This window comes from Ailuropoda melanoleuca, chromosome 16, assembly GCF_002007445.2.
Source record: "Ailuropoda melanoleuca isolate Jingjing chromosome 16, ASM200744v2, whole genome shotgun sequence".
NCBI lineage: Eukaryota > Metazoa > Chordata > Mammalia > Carnivora > Ursidae > Ailuropoda > Ailuropoda melanoleuca.
The window spans coordinates 33609660-33621538 of NC_048233.1; the positions used below are offsets into that span (position 1 = coordinate 33609660).

At 45.0% G+C, this 11879-nt stretch overlaps 1 protein-coding gene across 2 annotated transcripts in view; it reads right to left on the minus strand.

Moving 5' to 3' along the window:
• The window catches only part of PRICKLE1 (prickle planar cell polarity protein 1), a 107245-nt gene extending 100777 nt beyond the window's left edge, over positions 1-6468 (minus strand). For both annotated transcript variants that reach the window (XM_034644904.1, XM_011228135.3), the window contains exon 1: positions 6218-6468. The gene's annotated coding sequence lies outside the window, so the exon portion shown is untranslated. The remainder of the gene's footprint in view (positions 1-6217) is intronic.
• Positions 6469-11879: the final 5411 nt, after the last annotated feature.

Below are 11879 nucleotides of genomic sequence, written 5' to 3' on the forward strand. Positions count from 1 at the left end.
CATGTATCTGGCAGGCTGGGGTGCTCAGCTGGTGAAGCAACATAAACCTCATTTTACCCCAAGCTGAGCAAATTTTCTCTAAGAAGGTTTGCTCAATTGAAAGACAGATTGCAAGGATAAAGGAGAAGTCTAGGCATCAGTTGGTGGGCACTTCTTCCCCGTACGCTGCTATACTGAGGCTCCCCTCACACCTTCTCCTACACTGGATCAAAGGCCTCCACTATCATTCATTGGTGGTAGTACCTTGGATTTAGGCAGTAACCTAACCTCCAGGATCTCCATGATTCCTAGCAGTCTGGGTTAATTTCAGCTGTCTCTACAGGGGCTACGTGAAACATGGCATTTACAAATTTGGATTATACAGCACTATTTATTACACTATGGAAGATTTCCAAAAATGCCAGAAGAGATGCTGGCATTTATGCAAGTCAACTACTGTTCAACCCAAAGAAGCACTATATTCTATTGGATGTTTTTTGCCAGGATTGAAAGAGCCTATGTGAAAACACCTTAATTAGGACCATCTTAGCACCTCAGTTACTGGATACCCTCTAGCTCTAGGTGTTATGTTTCAAATGGGCCAACAAACCAGCCTGGAAACAGAACCCCCTAGTCCTGTAACCAATCCCTTCACTCCAAGTCCTGAGAGTGTATATTTTCTTATTTTCAGATTTAATAAGTCAAGTATATCTGGTAGCTATTAAAAGATTTAAACCACTACCGTTTTAAAAGGTTTCAGTGTTCAGAAATTTCAAGCCCACAGAGGGGTAGATCTGGAGGGTTTGGTGGCTGCAGAATGGTGGAATTATTTGCTGGTCTCCCCCCACCCCTTTAAAGAATATTCTTATTGATCTCTCTCTACTCTTTTAATGTGTTTTTAACCCATGATCATGGGCTCACAAAAGTAAAACAGAAGAATCTGAAGAAAAGACAGTGTACCAAATAGTCTCCAGTGACCTAAAAAGATAATTTTAACGACAGATTGCTAAAGAAGGAGGTGGGGTGGAAACTTGAAAACATCAGCTACTTACAATATGCAATCAGATAACCTCTCCCCCTCTTATTCTTTGGGGAAATCCAAACTACTGTACCATGTTTCTTTAAAATTCCCTTTAATGAACAGTTCAGTTATGCTTGCTCAAAGCCAAGGGCCATCCTAGAACACCGAGGCCAATATTGTATCATGTTAAGTGGTGCCTACTTTATATCAGACTTTTTTTTTTTAAAAGGCAACAAAAATGGGGGGGGGGTTATAAAAAAACTTCACAGGAAACCAAATAGCCTTTATTTAAATTAAAAGCAATCACAGCCTGATTCTTGGAACATGCTTCGAAATGCTTTCTGGCATGCAGCTGCTACATGACGCCAATATTGTGTGTAATTGGAAACATTTCAAACAGAATTGTTACCAAAGTCAAAGACCATAATTGCGAGCTGTGGGATCTGTGCCTCAGATAAAAGAAGGGCAGCTGAGTGAGAGCTCACTTCACTGAGGAGTCTACTTACAGGTCTGCATCTGACTGCAATATTTCTACTGTATTATTGACAAATCTTTCTTTCCAGAGACCCAATGAGAAGAGAAGGAAACAGAGAAGCATACACAGAGCAAAAGCTGGTGGGTGCTATAAATCAGCAATCGGGACAAAACTCTTAGGAGTGTATGACTTCAGTACTAGAACAACTGAAATAACACAGCCTTTTTTTTTTTTTTTCTTCCTGAAGTGCAATCCACTGGAAATGAAAGGCATCTCTCCCAAGAGTTTACCCCAAATCTACCAGTGAGGAAAAATGCAACTGCAGCCTAACTGGTCCGTAGGATCGGGGGGGGAGGGGGGTGTTAAGTACAGGTAAATGACAGCTGCTTGCTAGTTTACAGCTTTCAGTCTTAAAATGTTTACATTGGCATCTGCTTTGCTGACATTTTTATTTGTATTTTAAATTTAAAATCTCTTTTTAGAGGGAAATGAAGGTGGAAAAGCTCTAATCAGTTCAGGCTGGGCAATCATTCTTATTTCTAGAGAGGTCCCTGCAAAAGTGACCAAAATGCATTTAGAGTTTAGTCTAAACAAGCAAACAAAACAGAGACACAAGAAGAATTATTACATTTTCTTTGAGAGGTCGGATCCCTCCTAAGTAACTGGAAATAGTGCCAGTGGACCACTGGCTCAGGACTGGTTCTTGGAAAAATCATGTCATTCTGGCAAATAGGGTAGCGATCTGATTATTCTATCCTATCTCCGCGCCAGGAGCGTCATGACATCAGCGTGCTCCAACTCACAAAGCTTGTCTCTCCCCACCATCCCTCCTTCAGGAGAGAGGGCAAGGAGGGAAGGCCAGGCTTAAGTGGATCCCCCATGGGATTTGAGGCCAGACCTCTAGCAGTGCTCCAAAAGTGCCTTCGCCCACACACGTGCAGTTACCCTCCCGGACTTCAGTTCAGCACGGCCATGCAATGGGGTGCCCTCACTGGTTACTGGGGGAGCTGAGGTGGTACACTCGTGTGTATCTGAGATGGGGAAGTCCGGGGGTGGGGGGGAGTGCCCCTGTGGTTCCCTGGTGTCATCTCTGTCCCTGGCATTCTGTGCTGGGGTGCTGGCTCCGCAAGCTGCCTGAGGTTTCGAGGAACTGCCACAATGCAGGACTTGGCACCCAGATTATTGTACTTTCTTCTCCCAGTGCGTTTGCTTTCACACCAGCCTTCCAAAAAGATATTAGTGCACAATATGGAAATGCTTTATTCTGTGACCAGAAGAAAGAGCGGTAATAGTCCCTTAAAACACCAACCAACCAACCAAGAAGTGCAATTCATTCACTTCCCTAACTCCTCTTTATTAATAGGGAACGATTACATATGGATTTAAGCAAATCGAATATTCTCACACTCCTGAGAGTTAAACAATTGATATTATTTAACATAAAATGAGGAGGAAAAAAGAGAGCTATTTTTCCAAGAAGGAGGAGCCTATCCTGGTCCAGTGGTATCTTTAACATTTCTATGCACAGATGAGAATCACTTTGCCTTTTTAAGTTACTTCCCTTCTTTAAAAGGAAAAATTTCCTTTTATGAACTACTTTAACCAGGAAATTAACTGCAATCAACTAGAATACTGGTAATTATATTTTTTCCTGAAAATCATTTCCCCATAATATTGGGAAACACAAACTATAGATATAGGCCATTGAAAGATTTACTTAATTACTGGAAAATAATTTTTAAAGGTTCTTATTCCATTTCATGTGTATTATGAACAGTCACTCTTAATATTCAATTCTTGTGTTTTGCTTTCAAGTAATTATCAAAGTTTTTAGAAAAATTTCTTAAAATGTCACTTTTTAGGGGCGCCTGGGTGGCACAGCGGTTGGGCGTCTGCCTTCGGCTCAGGGCGTGATCCCGGCGTTATGGGATCGAGCCCCACATCAGGCTCCTCCGCTATGAGCCTGCTTCTTCCTCTCCCACTCCCCCTGCTTGTGTTCCCTCTCTCGCTGGCTGTCTCTATCTCTGTCGAGTGAATAAATAAAATCTTTAAAAAAAAAAAAAAAGAATTTTCAATTGTATAAAAAAAAGTCACTTTTTAAAAGATTTCAGCTTACTTTTTAAAATCCTTCATTAGAGAAATCAAATTTTAATCTTTTTTCATTTTCTTTTCTGTCTTCTCAGAGTCATCACAGGAGAGGATATTAGTAGCAACCATACTTTTATCCACATCTGACTCTAAATTTAATTGTTAGCTATTAACCCTATAAGGGTTTTTTTTCCCTTCCCAGATGATATTATATTTTATTTGCATGACCAAAGCTGACTCATTGCAGTCCCCTTTATTATAGAGACAAATGGTGGTTCCATGGAACTTGGTTATAAAAACATGATAAACTTTTTAAGTTTCATTGGTATTGCTAGCAGAACTGATTGAATCTGTCATTTTAGTGAAACATATAACTTTTGAGAAAACCTATAAACCGACAGGGTCAGTCAGTGATAAATCAACAGTAAGCACCACATTAAGGATGGAAAAATTAATTTCCCAAACCTATTTGCTCACATCAACATGGCTACCCTTTGTGTATCATCCAGTTTTAACCCCTTCCTTCCTCCCTCTTTCCCTCCTCTCCTCCCTCCCCTCCTTCCTCCCTATCTTCCCTCCCTCCCTCTTTTCCTTCCTTCTTTCCTTCCTTCCTTCCTTCCTTGGTTTATTCACAAGAATGAGTCATTATTGTTAGCCAAGATTTATTAAAACAGATTTTTGAGTTCATCAGCAAGTGTGCTAACTCTTAACTGTGGGTAATGTCCATTTATTTCTAGAACCTTTAGTTTTAATATGTGGAGCACATGCATTGTTAACCTTTAAATCCTTTGTATAAACATTTCTGGTAGGGCTTGTAAAATCTCTCCTTCTGTGTTTCCTGACTCGCCAGTTGATGGCATTTAGAAACCCTCTGGTACCAGCAGGTGCTGTATTTTGCTTTCTTCAGGCTCCAGCTGGGCTACAATGACAGATTCCTGTCCCAGGCCAAACCCAGCCACCTAGGCTAGGACCGCACTGGAGACAAACTGAACTGGGCCTCACCAGACAGCAAGATAAATGGCTGCTGTTTAAGTTTAAAATCCCTCGGTGGGAGTAAATATTGTTCCAGGGAAAAAGGCTTGACAAATATTGCGTCATCCTTCCAGAGCTGTCTTGATTAAAGCAGAATCTTTGGATTAAGTTGGTGCTCAATTCAAAATGTATCCATCTTACTGTCATGGGATTTCCCCCCTTCCTAGAGTCTGAAAACACATCTTGTTGAGGATAGTCAAACCAGACCGACGCCTCCCGAGGGGCCGCAGTCCACTCCTGACAATAGAAGGCGGCTGAACACTGACACTTCACTGAGGAGAATGGAGACAGCAAAGGCTTAGTGGGAAAAGGCCAGTTGTCACCTAAGTGACAGGCAACAGCTGAGCTCACACATCTGGAGCCGGACCAGGGCAAACACTCAGCAACCGTTGCTGGTCTACACCTTGGGCCTGTCTGAAGGGACAGAGAGAAGTTCCCTTTCCTCTGAAAGTATTTTAAAAAATATCTGATGCCGAACCACATCAATTACGTAACACCAGCTGCGGCAGGCACAGCCTTCTGAAGTACCGATTAAATGAGGAGGTACACACCACGGTAAGGCACGCTCAGATACAGTTTCGTTGAGCATAAACTGTCCTTCATAAAATCCATCCTCGAAATCACAGATACATGCCTGCTCTTTATAGCACAAATGCATCTCAGCTCCTCCGGAGAGGGACGGTCTTTACATGCTCCTTCCCTTCAGGCAGGTTCCCAGGGTGTGCTCTTCACCTTGTTCATGGCCCAGTTCTGCCTCCCATACTCTTTCTAAAATCAGCAACCAAATACGTTTGGGTTGTGATTCTGAATCCTCCTTAGGCAAGCCGGAACTCAGTGCGATGCCAGCCGTCCTCCCCCACCCCTACCTCATTCTTCAGCCTGCTGAAGACAATCTGTGGACAATTTTCCCAAAGTCCCAGAAATCATATGGCACTGCCGAGCGTCACTGGCGATGTCGTTTGTTTTTCTTAGAGGGCAATGAAAATTTAACAGCTTTCTGCGGCATCCTGAGTCCCGGTCCTGCTAATTATTAACATGCCCAGTTTCTCCAACTTTTTCTGCCTAAAGGGAGGAAGACGCTCCCATTCTTTTCCACATACGTGCTACATTCAGAAAACACCTTTGTCGGGGCGAGAGGGGGCGGGGGGGCTGATGCACCCCTGCCAAAAAGCAATCGGCCCTTTCCGCAGAGCGTTAGGAGAGAATCAGCACCCTCCCTCCGGACGCCAGTAGGTGACAGGCGATCCTAAGCGGCGGACACATGCCAACGCACCCTCGCCTCCCTGCGCCCCTCATCGCCCCAACTCTGGGGCCACCGAACGGGTTTCCACGCAGGAGAGAATCAAGGGAAGAGTTGGTAGTGATGCAGCAAACGGGAGCCATGCGGGCAGCCTATCTGAAGCCCTCTTGGTGCTGCAGCCCAGTATCCGCTTTCAGTGTCTACAGAGCCCAACAAACCGATTCTGCCCTTCTCCCTTGCTTTCTGCTCTGCCGGCCCAATCTGGGTGTCACAGGCCCCCGCAGTGACCCCTAGGTGCCCGGCCCTTCCCCTGCGGCTCTCGCCCCCCACTGCCGTGCCGCAGCCCCTCTGCAGAGCCGGCCGGAGCCGGGCTGCCACTCACCCCGCGCAAGGAAGAGAGAACTCAGCTGGACGGTCCTCCGCGCCGCGGCAGGTCTGCGGAGCTGCAGTCCGCGGCGTCAGGGGTGGGCGAGGGCGGGCAGCAAGCGAAGCATCGGGAACCCGGCAAGTCGCGGTGCCGGCCGCTGCGCCCCTCGGGGAAGTCAGCGCAGGCGGCGCGAGGCTGGCATGTTCGGGGCGCGCTGTCGGGCGGCGGCGGCCGCGGGAGGCGGCGCTCACAGCGGGCTGCAGGCGGAGTGCCGGCGGCGCGGAGCGAGGGGCGGGTTATCTGCGAGACGAAGTTCACCGAGGCGCAGCCCAGGTTCTCAAGTGCGGCTTGGTCGTCTCCTCTGCCCCGCCTCCGATTTTATGCTCCCTCCCCCCTTTTTTAACCAACAATCCTGATGGATTGAAAGACAGGAAGAGTGAAGGGGGGAAAAAGACAAACCCAATTTCCTCTGATCAAATGGTTTAGGCATTGCTTATTTGGGTCTCTTTTCACTTGGTGTGTGTGTGCTGGGGGGAGGGTAGTTAATTAAACTCTTAGATTCCTTCCGGCGCGCCTCGCCTCGCTGGGGACCCACTTGGACTCGATACTATCTCGTGTAATCCTACAGGGCGGGCGGCCTCCTCCGGGGAAGCAAGAAGCCGAAGATTGAGCGTCTAGTTCCTTCCCTTCCCCTCCTCGACGGTGCTAGCTCTCCAAGAAAACCTCAAAGTGTGGGGAGTGCGTGGGAGAACCTCAGCCCACCCTAATGTCCAAAGCCTGACCCAAGTTAGCATGGTTTACTTAAAGTCGTTTTCAGAGTCTTAATTTGATCGCGATGATCGTTTTTCATTGGGCAAAGAATCTCCAGGTTTTCTCTCTGCCCGATTCCCAGGGTTGGGCTCTCAGGCACGTTCTCCCAGGATGAACTGGGACTGCCTGTTTGGAAGTTCTGCCCTGACAGTTGGGTTGCCTTAGAACCTCTCGCCATTTCCAGTTCCAGATCAGTGGAGTCACACACCGTGTGGGTATGATTTCCTCCGAGGTTGCGGAGGGCAGACCCGACGGCAGCTGCTAACCCCAACTTGACAGGTGTCTCTGCAAAACAGGATCTTCCCTGATCTGTCGACCACTTTCACAACCCTCTAGGATATGTATCATCCTCCAGGAAGATGAGGGTGTGCGTGCGTGTGCGTGTGTGTGTTGGGGGTGTGTTGTAAGAACCATTTTTATTCCTTAAAAAAAATAATAAAAATCGCCAATCTCAGAATTTTTCAGAGCACTGAGTCTCCTCGATTTTCATTGGGAGTGAAGGAAGGGAATACTCGGCAAAAATAGAGTTGAAAAAGAGGAGGTAAGGAAATAACATCTAAAGGCAAAGCGAGGAGGAAACAGAACAAATCTAGGGAAATGTTTCACCTTGGCACCGTGCTCTTAATTCCAAGTCTGACTCACATCTCCTGCACTACAGAAACTCTCTCCCTTCTAGATACACAGGCTGAGTTTCTGCTTCTCTGAGCACAGATCACTCAGGAAACAAGGCTGTTGCTTTTGAAATAACTCCACTTGCTTTTGGTGTTTGTAACTGATGGGAATCTGCGGGGAAACAACTCAGGCTATCTTGCTCCTCAGCATTTTATTGGAGTTAGCCTTTTAAGTTGTGTCTGTTTATCTTGCCATGGCTACGAATGCTTCTATTAAGCTATAAACTTTTAGCATCTAACTACCCTCCAGAACTGCCCAAGAAGTTTGACAACGTGATTGATTTCACCCATGGAGGTAGTAAAATTAGTGCGTTTAAGGCGCAGAGTCCACTCTCTTTGTTAGAATCTGTGGGTGTCTGTCTGTCTATTGTCTCAGTCAAGACCTTCAAATGAAAGCAGTTCCCCAACAAACTGAATGACGCGGTGGAATAGAAGCCGAGGAGGCTGGAGCGGAAGATGGAGGGCATCACTTGCATGGCAGTGCCGTCATGAGAAAGTCCTCTTCAGGGGACCAGCAGGCATTTGTAGCAGGCAGAACTGGTGTGAAGAAGCTCTTGGAGAGGATATTTATAAAGCCTGCACTTGGATCTCCCTGATGATTGGGGAAAATGATACTTTCTTATGATAAGAAATGAATCTGTTATCAGAGGACTTACAACTCCGTGATGACGTCACAAAGGTTTTGTTTACTGAGCATCAGACATGTTGGGCATGGTAGGGCATACCGTCGTTCCCCTTGGAGGCTCATTTCCTCTCTGGACACTGTGCTGGGCAGCCTCTTTTGGCTCCAATGCAAATGTGAATTCTTGGTCTTCAACCAGGACTCTCACAACGTTACCTTGGTTGGTGCATGTGATGATTTGCGGTCAGAGAAGTCCGAATTCAAATCTCAGCCCCACTCCTTAAGGAATGTAGCCCAGGAAAATGCAGTTAATCTTGAGGTGATTCTTAGTTTCTTCATTTGCAAATGAGGAGAGTAATATCCACCTCAGAGAGAGGGGAGGATTGAATGCTGGGTGGGCAGAAAAGACTCAATACACAGAAAGTTTATATAGTGCCACAGCCACCATTCTCTACACCAGCCTCCATGAAAAATCCTGCAAGTTAGAAAAGAACCATTTTAACATTTAATCTAAAAAAGCATGTTTCATTGTGGACTATTGGGTTGCTTCTAGGTCTTTTATATTACTTTGCCTTTACAAACCAATATGGTACCCATACTTAAATAAGTTCACTATGTTTTAAAGCCTTGGTAACAAATGTATTAAAAAAAATAGTAGCTTTATGCACTGAATTGTGTCCTTCAGAGATCCATCTGTTGAAGTGGTCACCTCCTCCGACCTCAGTATGTAATCTTGTTTGGAGGTAGACTGTTTGTAGCTCTGACCTTAAAAAAGCAAGAACTGACAGTGTTGGCAGGCTCTGATTCTGAGGTCTGTTTGATTCCTAGGTTTTGCTTGGTTCCTATTCCCCGTGTTTGCCCACAATGGGGACTCCTTTCCCTGACCTGAAGACTCAGCTCCACACAGTGTTTCCAGGGCAAATCAGTTTTGACCCTTTAATGAGGGTCATAGGCTTAGCTGTAAGGCATGTTCCCCTACTAGAAATCCTCCAAAGTTTTCCCAGGGCTTTCTAGATTGAGCACACCCTCCTTGGATTAGCCTAAAAGGTCCCTCATATTTGTACTCTCTCTCTCTAGTTTATTTTCCTACCGGTCCCCACCCTTGTTTGCTCTAACCATATTAAACTATTTACTGTTCTTCGAAAGCATCAAGCTATTTTATGCCTTGTTCTTTGAACACACCTGAATGTTACCCACTGATAGCTGTCCTCTTTATTCGCTAATTCCTGCTTATCCTTTACATTCACTTTAAGCATCACCTTTTTGATGATCCATTAAGATGCATACTGTTGTTTTGTCTGCCTAACAACTATTTCTCCTTTGTAATGCCCCTGATTTTCTTTGGGAAGCCACTTTCCCCCATTATCAGTGCCCAGAGTTTCCTTGGAGACTTATCCCTGGACCACGTGACTCAGACCTGGAAAATTAGAGGTCTGGATCCTCCTGATCAAAAGATTGGTCCAGGGATGGGCATGTGACCCAGGTCAGATCCTGGGATTTTGGAGAAACTTTTAGGAATTTCACAGCAACAAATTCAACAAATATCTATTAAGCATTTATATACCAGTGACCTCTTTGCTGGAAATTCAACAGTAAACCAAACAAAGTCTCTATCCCTATGGATCTTCTTTGAGCCCCTGGATCAAACTCTGCTTGAAAACAAACTACCACTGAATGTTCAGATTAAATTGATATTTGTTATTGTCTTTTCAGCAAGTTTGGGGTTTAAGTGACTTGCAAATTAAAGCATATCACCATTTACATGCTACTTTTCTCTGTTCAACTTTCTACACTTTTATCATATCATTTGTTTATTTGATTAGTTATACCTGACCTTATTCCAAAAAGATCTAAGGCCACTTAAAATTGAACAGCAATAACATATAGCAAGTTAACTTGAAATTTTAATTTGAAAGTAAGTATGAAATGAGAAACAGAAAGGAGACAAATTCATAAAATTAATTCCATATAGAGTGGGACACAATTTAGCTTTTGGGTTTCTAGCAGCCAATATAACAGGGGTTACATGACTCTTACACAATTGAAAACATCTCTAAGATAAAATAATCCTTTCATGAGAAGCACAAGTATTGCTACATCAAAGAGCGCAAAGAAGTACCCCCCCAGGTCCTCATAAAGAAGGCTCTAGACAAATGTTGCCCAACACCTCCAACAACATCCTTGCAGAATACACAACAATGTGTTTCTTGGGGCTGTTTCTGAGAGCATCCTTCAATTCACTTTTCAGAAAATTCATTTTTCAGAAAGGAAAATTTAATTCACTTGACTTTGTGACAGGCATTTCACAGAGTGAAGGACAATTACAGCAAAGTTAGTAGTCCAGAGTGTTCTGGGAGTGCACAACAGGGGCAAGCCACAGAGTTGGAGGGGACAGAGGTAGGGTCAGGAAAGTCTTCCTGGGAGAAGAGGCATCTGAAAGGTGAACTAACCCAAGGAAAGGTGTGTGTGTGTATGTGTGTGTGTGTGTGTGCGGGCGTGCACTTGCATGTCCACACGTGTGCACATGCTTGTGTCCATGTTCAAGCAATTTAGGTAGAGAGAACATCGTGTGTAAAAGTGAGGGTATAAGGGCAAGTATGGTGAATCTGAGAAACTGAAAGATGTCCAGTCTGGCTGCAGTTTGGGGTACAAGGGGAGAGCAATGATGGAGGCTTGGATGGGCCTGGAGAGATGGGCAGAGGCTGGGTCATGAATAAGCTTTGGTGGGGGGAAGATGGTGGGTTCAGTTTTGGATGTCAAGGGAAAGTAACCTTCAAAACTGACTAAGAAGAAGCCAAAGATACAGGAAGGAGTTAGGTAGAAAGGGGGGTGAAAGAATTCAAAAGAAGAGGGCATTTCAGGAACACAGTAGTACCCATCCTCTTCTGCTAAATTCTGCTTAATTTTAGACTGCCAAGAACAAACTGTGTTCCATGGACCCTTCATAGTTCTACCAAACCCCTAAATTAGACGTTTGCTGGAGGCCCTTGGATGTACTGCAGGGTGGGCCCCAGGGACCTCTAGAAGGTTTCACAGTTGACAGTTGTTCTCTAAAGTGCTAATCTGCATATCCTCCAGGCAATCCTCCATAAATATGCACCAAGCTTTTGGGAGCTTGGCCAGTAGTGATCTTGAAATTATTATTCCTTGGTAATACTCGACCATTCTAGGTTGCTCATTTAAAAAGGAATTATGTGTTTTAACAGTGGACTGAGCCAAACTTGACCCAGGACATGTGCAAGAATTGAAGACCACTTCAAAAGTGATTGGGAAGAGAATGCAGGGTTAGGGGCCACTCCTTCATCGCAGCAATCCTTGCAACCTTTGATTTGTTGTCTTTTCTTCTTCTTCTATTTTTTTTTTCCTTTTTTTAGATAGAGAGAGTGAGGAGAGAGGGGCGGGGGGGGCGGGGAAGAGAGAATTCTCAGCAGGCTCCACACACAGTGCTGAGCCCGATGCAGGGCTCCATCCTACAACCCCCGAGATCATGATCTGAGCTGAAATTGAGTCAGATGCCCAACTGACTAGCCACCGAGGCACCCCTGTTGTCTCATCTACTAGTCTGCTCCTTGGG